A 12,389-nucleotide genomic window follows, 5' to 3' on the forward strand; every position below is an offset into this window, starting at 1 on the left:
GCAGTACGGTACAGTAGGCCACTGCTCTACCTACCTCTGTGTCGTCAAGTATACTATCCATCCATACCTGTGGTGCATTTCAGTTTTACACAGTTTGCTGACCACAAGTATATAATGTATAGCAGTACGGTACAGTAGGCCACTGCTCTACCTACCTCTGTGTCATCAAGTATACTATCCATCCATACCTGTCGTGCATTTCAGTTGTGCGCAGTATATGTAGTAGTAGGCCATTGCTATTGATACTGGCATATAATTCCACACATTAAAAAATGGAGAACAAAAATGTGGAGGGTAAAATAGGGAAAGATCAAGATCCACTTCCACCTCGTGCTGAAGTTTTACACAGTTGAAGTTTTACATTTCAGTTTTACACAGTTTGCTGACCACAAGTATATCATGTATAGCAGTACGGTACAGTAGGCCACTGCTCTACCTACCTACCTCTGTGTCATCAAGTATACCTACCTCTGTGTCATCAAGTATACTATCCATCCATACCTGTCGTGCATTTCAGTTGTGCGCAGTATATATAGTAGTAGGCCATTGCTATTGATACTGGCATATAATTCCACACATTAAAAAATGGAGAACAAAAATGTGGAGGGTAAAATAGGGAAAGATCAAGATCCACTTCCACCTCGTGCTGAAGCTGCTGCCACTAGTCATGGCCGAGACGATGTAATGCCATCAACGTCGTCTGCCAAGGCCGATGCCCAATGTCAGAGTAGAGAGCATGTAAAATCCAAAAAACAAAAGTTCAGTAAAAGGACCCAAAAATCAAAATTAAAAGCGTCTGAGGAGAAGCGTAAACTTGCCAATATGCAATTTACGACACGGAGTGGCAAGGAACGGCTGAGGCCCTTGCCTATGTTCATGGCTAGTGGTTCAGCTTCACATGAGGATGGAAGCACTCATCCTCTCGCTAGAAAAATGAAAAGACTTAAGCTGGCAAAAGCACAGCAAAGAACTGTGCGTTCTTCTAAATCACAAATCCCCAAGGAGAGTCCAATTGTATCGGCTGCGATGCCTGACCTTCCCAACACTGGATGGGAACGGAAGAGGTGGCACCTTCCACCATTTGCACGCCCCCTGCAAGTGCTGGAAGGAGCACCCACAGTCCAGTTCTTGATAGTCAAATTGAAGATGTCACTGTTGAAGTACACCAGGATGAGGATATGGGTGTTGCTGGCGCTGAGGAGGAAATTGACAAGGAGGATTCTGATGGTGAGGTGGTTTGTTTAAGTCAGGCACCCGGGGAGACACCTGTTGTCCGTGGGACGAATATGGCCATTGACATGCCTGGTCAAACTACAAAAAAAATCACCTCTTCGGTGTGGAATTATTTTAACACAAATGCGGACAACAGGTGTCAAGCCGTGTGTTACCTTTGTCAAGCTGTAATAAGTAGGGGTAAGGACGTTAACCACCTCGGAACATCCTCCCTTATACGTCACCTGCAGCGCATTCATCATAAGTCAGTGACAAGTTCAAAAACTTTGGATGACAGCGGAAGCAGTCCACTGACCACTAAATCCCTTCCTCTTGTAACCAAGGTCCTGCAAACCACACCTTACACAGGAAAGCCAATAGCCCTGCAGGCCATGTCACTGGCAAGTCTGACGAGTCCTCTCCTGCCTGGGATTCCTCTGAGGCATCCTTGAGTGTAACACCTACTGCTGCTGGCGCTGCTGTTGTTGCTGCTGGGAGTCGATCGTCATCCCAGAGGGGAAGTCGGAAGACCACTTGTACTACTTCCAGTAAGCAATTGACTGTCCAACAGTCCTTTGCGAGGAAGATGAAATATCACAGCAGTCATCCTGCTGCAAAGCGGATAACTCAGGCCTTGGCAGCCTGGGCGGTGAGAAACGTGTTTCCGTTATCCACCGTTAATTCACAGGCAACTACAGACTTGATTGAGGTACTGTGTCCCCGGTACCAAATACCATCTAGGTTCCATTTCTCTAGGCAGGCGATACCGAAAATTTACACAGACCTCAGAAAAAGAGTCACCAGTGTCCTAAAAAATGCAGTTGTACCCAATGTCCACTTAACCACGGACATGTGGACAAGTGGAGCAGGGCAGACTCAGGACTATATGACTGTGACAGCCCACTGGATAGATGTATTGCCTCCCGCAGCAAGAACAGCAGCGGCGGCACCAGTAGCAGCATCTCGCAAACGCCAATTCGTTCCTAGGCAGGCTACGCTTTGTATCATTGCTTTCCAGAAGAGGCACACAGCTGACAACCTCTTACGGAAACTGAGGAACACCATCGCAGAATGGCTTACCCCAAATGGACTCTCCTGGGGATTTGTGACATTGGACAATGCCAGCAATATTGTGCGTGCATTACATCTGGGCAAATTCCAGCACGTCCCATGTTTTGCACATACATTGAATTTGATGGTGCAGAATTATTTAAAAAACGACAGGGGCGTGCAAGAGATGCTGTCGGTGGCCCGAAGAATTGCGGGCCACTTTCGGCATTCAGACACCGCGTGCCGAAGACTAGAGCACCAGCAAACAGTCCTGAACCTGCCCTGTCATCATCTGAAGCAAGAGGTGGAAACGAGGTGGAATTCAACCCTCTATATGCTTCAGAGGATGGAGGAGCAGCAAAAGGCCATTCAAGCCTATACATCTGCCTACGATATCGGCAAAGGAGGGGGAATGCACCTGACTCAAGCGCAGTGGAGAATGATTTCAACGTTGTGCAAGGTTCTGCAACCCTTTGAACTTGCCACACGTGAAGTCAGTTCAGACACTGCCAGCCTGAGTCAGGTCATTCCCCTCATCAGGCTTTTGCAGAAGAAGCTGGAGACATTGAAGGAGGAGCTAAAATAGAGCGATTCCGCTAGGCATGTGGGACTTGTGGATGGAGCCCTTAATTCGCTTAACCAGGATTCACGGGTGGTCAATCTGTTGAAATCAGAGCACTAAATTTTGGCCACCGTGCTCGATCCTAGATTTAAAACCTACGTTGTATCGCTCTTTCCGGCAGACACAAGTCTTCAGAGGTTCAAAGACCTGCTGGTGAGAAAATTGTCAAGTCAAGCGGAACGTGACCCGTCAACAGCTGCTCCTTCACATTTTCCCGCAACTAGGGGTGTGAGGAAAAGGCTAAGAATTCCGAGCCCACCTGCTGGCGGTGATGCAGGGCAGTCTGGAGTGAGTGCTGACATATGGTCCGGACTGAAGGACCTGCCAACGATTACTGACATGTCGTCTACTGTCACTGCATATGATTCTCTCACCATTGAAAGAATGGTGGAAGATTATATGAGTGACCGCATCCAAGTAGGCACGTCAGACAGTCCGTACGTATACTGGCAGGAAAAAGAGGCAATTTGGAGGCCCTTGCCGAAACTGGCTTTATTTTACCTAAGTTGCCCCCCTCCAGTGTGTACTCCGAAAGAGTGTTTAGTGCAGCCGCTCACCTTGTCAGCAATCGGCGTATGAGGTTACTTCCAGAAAATGTGGAGAAGATGATGTTCATCAAAATGAATTATAATCAATTCCTCCGTGGAGACATTGACCAGCAATTGCCTCCAGAAAGTACACAGGGACCTGAGATGGTGGATTCCAGTGGGGACAAATTAATAATCTGTGAGGAGGGGGATGTACACAGTAAAAGGGGTGAGGAATCGGACGTTGATTAGGAGGTGGACATCTTGCCTCTGTATAGCCAGTTTGTGCAAGGAGAGATTGATTGCTTCTTTTTTGGTGGGGGCCCAAACCAACCAGTCATTTCAGTCACAGTTGTGTGGCAGACCCTGTCGCTGAAATGATGGGTTTGTTAAAGTTTGCATGTCCTGTTTATACAACATGAGGGTGGGTGGGAGGGCCCAAGGACAATTCCATCTTGCACCTCTTTTTTCTTTCATTTTTCTTTGCATCATGTGCTGTTTGGGGACTATTTTTTGAAGTGCCATCCTGCCTGACACTGCAGTGCCACTCCTAGATGGGCCAGGTGTTTGTGTCGGCCACTTGTGTCGCTTAGCTTAGCCATCCAGCGACCACAGTGCACCTCTTTTTTTCTTTGCATCATGTGCTGTTTGGGGACTATTTTTTAAATCGACCATCCTGTCTGACACTGCAGTGCCACTCCTAGATGGGCCAGGTGTTTGTGTCGGCCACTTGGGTCGCTTAGCTTAGTCATCCAACGACCTCGGTGCAAATTTTAGGACTAAAAATAATATTGTGAGGTTTGAGGTGTTCAGAATAGACTGGAAATGAGTGGAAATTATGATTATTGAGGTTAATAATACTATAGGATCAAAATGACCCCCAAATTCTATGATTTAAGCTGTTTTTGAGGTTTTTTTGTAAAAAACACCCGAATCCAAAACACACCCGAATCCGACAAAAAATTTTCAGGGAGGTTTTGCCAAAACGCGTCCGAATCCAAAACACAGCCGCGGAACCGAATCCAAAACCAAAACACAAAACCCGAAAAATGTCCGGTGCACATCACTAATATTAATAATGTGTTAAAGTGCAATAAAGAATTTCTTTATTGCACTTTAACACATTATTAATTTCAGTGTTTACACAGATAGGATCCAATGAAGGGTTGACCCCCAACTGCCCTTAATTGGTCAACATTGCATGAACAGAACCGTATATGAATATGCGCCCATACAGTATGCAGAGTTCTACGCACTTCTGCTGCCAGACCACCCCTATCCATAGCCTACATACCATACCCAGACCCAGTGTGCACTTGCATCAGAGCTATCCTTGATGCAAAAGTTACATCTAAGAACCTGCGTATTTGCACAACTCTGCATACTGTAGCTCACATTTAAAATAGAGATGAGCGGGTTCGGTTCGAGATCCGAACCCCCTGAACTTCACCTATTTTACACGGGTCCGAGGCAGCCTCGGATCTTCCCGCCTTGCTTGGTTAACCCGAATGCGGCCGAACGTTATCATCCTGCTGTCGGATTCTCGCGAGATTCGTATTCTATATAAAGAGCCGTGCGTCGCCGCCATTTTCACTCGTGTATTGGAGATTGAATGGAGAGGACGTGGCTACGTTCTCTGCCTGAAAAGCTCCATATCTGCGCTCAGTGTGCTGCAAATATCTGTGCTCAGTGTGCTGCAAATATCTGTGCTCAGTGTGCTGCAAATATCTACGTTCTCTGCCTATAAAGCTCCATATCTGTGCTCAGTGTGCTGCAAATATCTGTGCTCAGTGTGCTGCAAATATCTACGTTCTCTGCCTGAAAAGCTCCATATCTGTGCTCAGTGTGCTGCAAATATCTGTGCTCAGTGTGCTGCATTTTGGTGACCACCACTATAGTAGTACAGTACAGTAGTCCATTGCTGTATCTTGCAGCTCTGTGTCACTGCAAGTATCCATCCTTATCTGTGCTGCATTGTGAGCAGTATATATAGTAGTACAGTGCAGCATTTTGGTGACCAACAGTATATAGTTGTACAGTACAGTAGTCCATTGCTGTATCTTGCATCTCCGTGTCACTGCAAGTATCCATCTATATCTGTGCTGCATTGTGAGCAGTATATATAGTAGTACAGTGCAGCATTTTGGTGACCAACAGTATATAGTTGTACAGTACAGTAATCCATTGCTGTATCTTGCAGCTCCGTGTCACTGCAAGTATCCATCCATATCTGCGCTGCATTGTTTTGAGCAGTATATATAGTAGTACAGTGCAGCATTTTGGTGACCAACAGTATACAGTTGTACAGTACAGTAGTCCATTGCTGTATCTTGCAGCTCCGTGTCACTGCAAGTATCCATCCATATCTGTGCTGCATTGTTGTGAGCAGTATATATAGTACTACAGTGCAGCATCTTGGTGACCAACAGTGTATAGTTTTACAGTACAGTAGTCCATTGCTGTATCTTGCAGCTCTGTGTCACTTCAAGTATCCATATCTGTGCTGCATTGTTGTGAGCGGTATATATATAGTAGTACAGTGCAGCATTGTGGTGACCAGTATACTACAGTACAATAGCCCAGTGCTGTTCTCGCTGCTCAGTGTCAGTTCTCCGTAGTATCATCAGTGCTCAGTAAAATCAGGGCTCAGTATAATCAGTGATTGATCAGTATAATCAGTTCTCAGTATAATCAGTGCGCTGTTAGACGTGCGCCCATTTTCCGCCATTAATGCATTGGGATTTAGACAATTGATGAAGTTATTGTGTCCCCGGTACAAAATCCCATCTAGATTCCACTTCACTAGGCAGGCGATAGCGAGATTTTACCAATTAATATCACTGATTTATAATTAATTATTAATCACAGTGATCTTGCCAAATGATTCCAGTGATTTTGTCATTTTCTTCCAGTGATTTGGACCAATAATACCATTGATTAGAACGAATAATTCCTGTGATTTTGTCATTTTCTTCCAGTGATTTGGACCAATAATACCATTGATTAGAACAAATAATTCCTGTGATTTTGTCATTTTCTTCCAGTGATTTGGACCAATAATACTATTGATTAGAATTAATAATTCCTGTGATTTTGTCATTTTCTTCCAGTGATTTGGACCAATAATACCATTGATTAGAACAAATAATTCCTATGATTTTGTCATTTTCTTCCAGTGATTTGGACCAATAATACCATTGATTAGAACAAATAATTCCTGTGATATTGAGGTATTTGTGTCGCTTAGCTTAGCCATCCAGAGACCACATTACACCTCTTTTTCTCATTTCTTTGCATCATGTGCTGTTTGGGGACTATTTTTTTAAGTGCCATCCTGTCTGCCACTGCAGTGCCACTCCTAGATGGACCAGGTGTTTGTGCCGCCCTCTTGGTCATCCAGTGACCTCGGTGCAAATTTTAGGACTAAAAATAATATTGTGAGGTGTTCAGAATAGACTGGAAATGAGTGGAAATAATGGTTATTGAGGTTAATAATACTATAGAATCAAAATTACCCCCAAATTCTATGATTTAAGCTGTTTTTGAGGGGGTTTTGAAAAAAAACACCCGAATCCAAAACACACCCGAATCCGACAAAAAAATTTCAGGGAGGTTTTGCCAAAACGCGTCCAAATCCAAAACACAGCCGCGGAACCGAATCCAAAACCAAAACACAAAACCCGAAAAATTTCCAGTGCACATCTCTAATTTAAACACACCCTCTCTTTGTATTAAGTAAGATCATCTTTTAAAGCCCAGTTACATCTATTCATTAGAAAGTGAAGATGTGGTTGAAATGCATATGACTCTACATTGTACACTAGCTTCCAAAGCATAAGCAATGCGAAAACACCAATTGCATTCTCGATTTTGCATTCAAATCTGCATTGCTTCCATTATGTCCTCATGTCCAGCGGTGGTGGGGGTGGGGTACTTATTACCTTGGTACGTGCTTTTTGGAGAGGCCCCCCTCTTATAGGCCCTACACACTGGGCAATATGAGTGAAAGATATGAACAATCTCGTTCATTTATGAACGAGATACCGTTCATGTCTTTCAGTGTGGAGGCACCAGCGATGAACGATGCGCGGCCCCACGCTCGTTCATCGCTGGTGCCCCGTCGCTTGTGCATGCAGGCCAATATGGACGATCTCGTCCATATTTGCCTGCACTGCTATGGAGCCGGGTGACGGGGAGTGAAGAAGTCCCCCCGTCACTGCCCCCCCCCCCACCGCCGGATTGCCTGTCAGCCGTATCTGCCGTCGGGCAACTCGGCAGCGGATCGCGCATTGTGTAGGGCCCTTTACCTGTCAACCACAGCAGCCTTTCTCCCCACCCCAGTATGAGCAGCTGTGGTGGGTCCAAGAAGGCTGCTGCCACTGAGCTCTGCCTGTAGGGGAGGGCTCTGCCCCTGTGTGGCATGCTGCACAACAATTACTCTTTTTTGGCACTTTTTATGTAGGATGTATGGCTGAACCTGCACAATTAGGCCCGCAACCATTCTCTATGTCCCTGCTCATGTCATACAAATATATAATATAATATAAAAATATAAATATAATATATTATAATAATATAACAACAGAAATCCTAGTGTTTAAACCATCCAGAGTTAAATTATTAACATAACAGATACATTTGTCAATAAAAATAATGCTTTCACATAGATAAAATTTATTAACAGTGGAATTGGTAAAATTCACAGTCGTGCATAGGTAACATCTGTAGAGTTTCACAGAAGTATACTATAGATTGATCCAATTTGTATTCAGTATAACAGATTTCTTTGATATTAAATCAGAGTGTGATACAGAAGTCGAGAAGACAATAAATCCAATGTGTTTAATTCTGAAGGACTTCCTTATGGGTATAGTACAGTATCTGGATGGCAAATGAAACAACTTAGTATTGTAAATGATAACAATCTCCATAGACAATACAATAGATGTTTGCAGTACATACCAAGAGCTTGAAATAAATGAGATAACAACGAATACACCACTGGTTGTGCCAACTTGAGAGAATCTAAAAACTAATACATAAAATAAATAATTTCTTAGGCATTAAGATTAACATGAAGAGGAATAAGGAGCAGGTTGTCACAACTGAGGGCCTGAGCTGACGGAAGGCAGCCTCAGTTGTAGGGGCTGAGATGTACCGGAACCTGGGAGGTTGTATCAGACCCCTGGACATGTAAGTAACATGAAGAGAAACCGCCCGAAGGCGTGACCACGACAACTTGAGTAAAAGTCAATGATATTTATTTATGACAAACTCCATGCATCACAGTAGCAGTAAAAAGTAACATAAAAATCAGCAGAGAAATAATAATACAGTTCCTGGGTACTACAGGGTGGCAGGGGCCACAGAGCTCTGGTGGTATGAGACAGTTCTTATTATCTGCAAGTTGGAAAGTCCTTACCAGGCTCAACTGTAGCAATGAGAAAAGCCCAGGGTCGTACCAGCTGGTGTTCCAGGGAAAGCTGGACTGCTGTAGATAAAATGCTGCTGTGGGTACTGGTTAGAACCAGACAGGTGTTGGCACAGAGTGGATACTGGCTGGAACCAGTTAAATAATAAATAAAGCTTTGAGAGCGATGCAATGTAGATGAAATGTAGAATTTGAGAGCGGAGAAATAATAATACCGGTGGAGAGTGGTAAACTGCAGAAAGGACACCGGCCCTTTAAGAGAAGCTGTACACTGCTGGAAGCTGAGCTGGAAGCAGGTGATGTTGTAGCTGGAAACAGGTGAGTCCAGAATGGATCGGAGAGTCAGGCTACACCGCAGATGGAATGCTGGTGCGGGTCTCTATAGCAGAAGTCTGGAGACAGGAGCTGGAACCTGGAAGACATTCACAGAAGAGAGACAAACTGGAACTAGGTTTGACAACCAAAGCACTGACGCCTTCCTTGCTCAGGCACAACCTATTTATACCTGCAGCAAGGAAGGCATTGGCTAGGCAATTATGCAAATTAATAATACTGACAACGGATTGGTAGGAAAGATCAGCTGACAGAATCCAAGATGGCTGCGCCCATGCAGACACTTGGAGGGAAGTTTGGATTGTAAACCATGTGGTCTGGAAAACAGTAATGGCGGCGCCGGCCACTGGAGACAGGAGACGCCAGGCTGACAGATGCACATCCGACCACGCGGACACAGCAGAGGCCGCGGCTGACGTAATCGCCACTCAGAATGCAGAAGCTCAGGGACGGCGGCGGAGGCCGCGGGAGACGCCATGCCAGATGTATAAGGCGTTACTGTGACTGCATCCAGAGAGACAGGAGAGGATGCGGGAATGTCCACATCAGGATAACAGATGGGATCCGGTCCTGGAGCGCTGAGCCAGCCTTAGGAGGCATCTGATAGGTAAGAAATGGCGTCCAGATACCCGGATCGTGACAGCACCCCCCCCTTTAGGAGTGGCCCCAGGACACTTCTTTGGCTTTTGAGGAAACTTGGAATGGAATCTCCGGACCAAGGCAGGAGCATGGACATCAGAAGCATTGGTCCATGAACGTTCCTCAGGGCCATAACCCTTCCAGTCAATAAGATACTGAAGTTGACCGTAACGGTGACGTGAGTCCAGGATCTTGGCCACTTCATACTCAACTCCTCGTTGAGTTTGGACTTTCGGAGTTGGAGGAAGTGAGGAATGAAACCGATTCAAGATTAGCGGTTTCAACAGGGAAACATGGAATGTCCTGGGTATTTTTAAGAAAGGAGGTAACTGGAGTCTGTAAGCAACAGGATTGATGACTTGATCAATTTTAAAAGGACCGATGAAGCGAGGTGCAAACTTCATACTGGGAACTCTCAACCTCAAATTCTTCGTGGATAACCATACCCGATCACCCACCTTGAGAGCAGGAACTGCTCGACGCTTCTTATCCGCAAACTTCTTGTACCTGAACGATGCCTTGAGCAGAGCTGATCGTACGCTCTTCCAGATATTGGCAAACTGATGCAAGGTGATATCCACTGCGGGAACAGAAGTTGCTGGAAGCGGTTGGAACTCAGGGACTTTAGGGTGGAATCCAAAGTTGGTGAAGAATGGTGTTGAAGAAGATGAAGAATGATACTGGTTGTTATGACAGAACTCGGCCCAGGGAAGTAATTGAACCCAGTCATCTTGAGAGGAGGACACATAGATGCGGAGGAAGGACTCCAAGTCCTGATTCACCCTCTCAGTTTGACCATTGGTCTGAGGATGGTAAGCCGTGGAAAACTTTAGCTTGACTTGGAGGACTTGACATAAACTTCGCCAGAATTTGGCTGTGAATTGAACTCCTCGATCTGAGATAATTTCCTCTGGAAGACCGTGGAGTCGGAAGATCTCTTGTATGAATACTTGAGCCAACTTGGAAGCTGACGGAAGACCGGTGAGAGGAATGAAGTGTGCCATCTTGGTGAACCGGTCAACTACCACCCAGATGGTATTGAACTTGTTGCACATGGGCAAATCTGTAATAAAATCCATCGACAAATGGGTCCATGGTCGACGGGGAACAGATAGTGGAACCAGTTGCCCCGCAGGCGACTGGCGGGATATTTTATGTTGGGCACACTTTGGGCAAGATGCAATAAACTCCAAAACGTCCTTTTTCAGAGTTGGCCACCAATAGGACCTAGAGATAAACTCCAGGGTTTTTTGGATACCTGTATGTCCGGCAAAGCGGGAAGCATGGGCCCAATGCATGAGCTTCTTCCTTAGTGTCGGCTTCACAAAACTTTTCCCTGATGGGGGCGTAGAGTCCATCCCTACCGTGGAGAATGCCAACGGATTTATAATAGGATGCTTGTCTGAAGACTCTGACTCATTTTCTTGCTCCCATGAGCGGGAAAGGGCATCGGCCTTGCGATTCTGAGAGCCCGGACAGAACTGGAGTTTAAAGTCGAATCTGGAAAAGAAAAGTGCCCATCTGGCCTGACGAGGGTTGAGACATTGTGCGCCTTTTAGATATAGAAGGTTCTTGTGGTCTGTAAGTATGGTGATTGAATGAGAAGCTCCCTCCAACAGATATCTCCACTCCTCTAGAGCGAGCTTGATGGCTAGCAACTCCTGGTCGCCAATGGCATAGTTGCGCTCCGCTGGGGAGAACTTCCGGGAGAAGAAACTGCAAGGATGTAAATGGCCATCTTTAGCCCTCTGAGATAGCACCGCTCCTACTCCAACGGAGGAGGCATCCACCTCTAAGATGAAAGGAGAGTCGATGTCAGGCTGTTTTAGGACAGGCGCAGAGAAGAACCTCTGTTTCAAAAGATGAAAAGCTTGCATGGCTTCTTCAGACCACTTGGACGGGTTAGCACCCTTCTTGGTGAAAGCAGTAATAGGCGCCACAATGGTGGAAAAGTCTCGTATAAACTTTCGGTAATAATTGGCGAACCCTAAGAACCTCTGGACCCCTTTGAGGGTTAAGGGTACCGGCCAATTCTGGATTGCTTGTAGTTTCTCAGGATCCATCTCTAGTCCGGAACCGGACACAATGTACCCTAGAAACGGAATGGACTTGACTTCAAAGACGCATTTCTCTAATTTGCAGTAGAGATGATTGACACGGAGACGGGACAGAACCTCCTTTACCCAAAAACGATGTTCCTCTAAATTGTTGGCAAAAATGAGGATATCATCTAGATAGACCACGACATGACGGTATAGAATGTCTCTGAAGATCTCATTGACGAAATGCTGGAAGACAGCTGGAGCATTGCTCAATCCGAAGGGCATGACGAGGTACTCATAATGTCCGTCACGGGTGTTAAATGCGGTCTTCCACTTGTCACCCTCACGGATCCGGATGAGATTGTATGCACCTCTCAAGTCCAGCTTTGTAAAGATGGTAGCTCCGCTAACTCTGTCAAAGAGCTCAGTAATCAGGGGTAAAGGATAGCGGTTCTTGATGGTAATGTCGTTCAAACCTCTGTAGTCGATGCACGGCCGCAGACCACCATCTTTCTTTTTTACAAAGAAGAAGC

The sequence above is a fragment of the Pseudophryne corroboree genome, chromosome 7 (assembly GCF_028390025.1).
Source record: "Pseudophryne corroboree isolate aPseCor3 chromosome 7, aPseCor3.hap2, whole genome shotgun sequence".
Lineage (NCBI taxonomy): Eukaryota > Metazoa > Chordata > Amphibia > Anura > Myobatrachidae > Pseudophryne > Pseudophryne corroboree.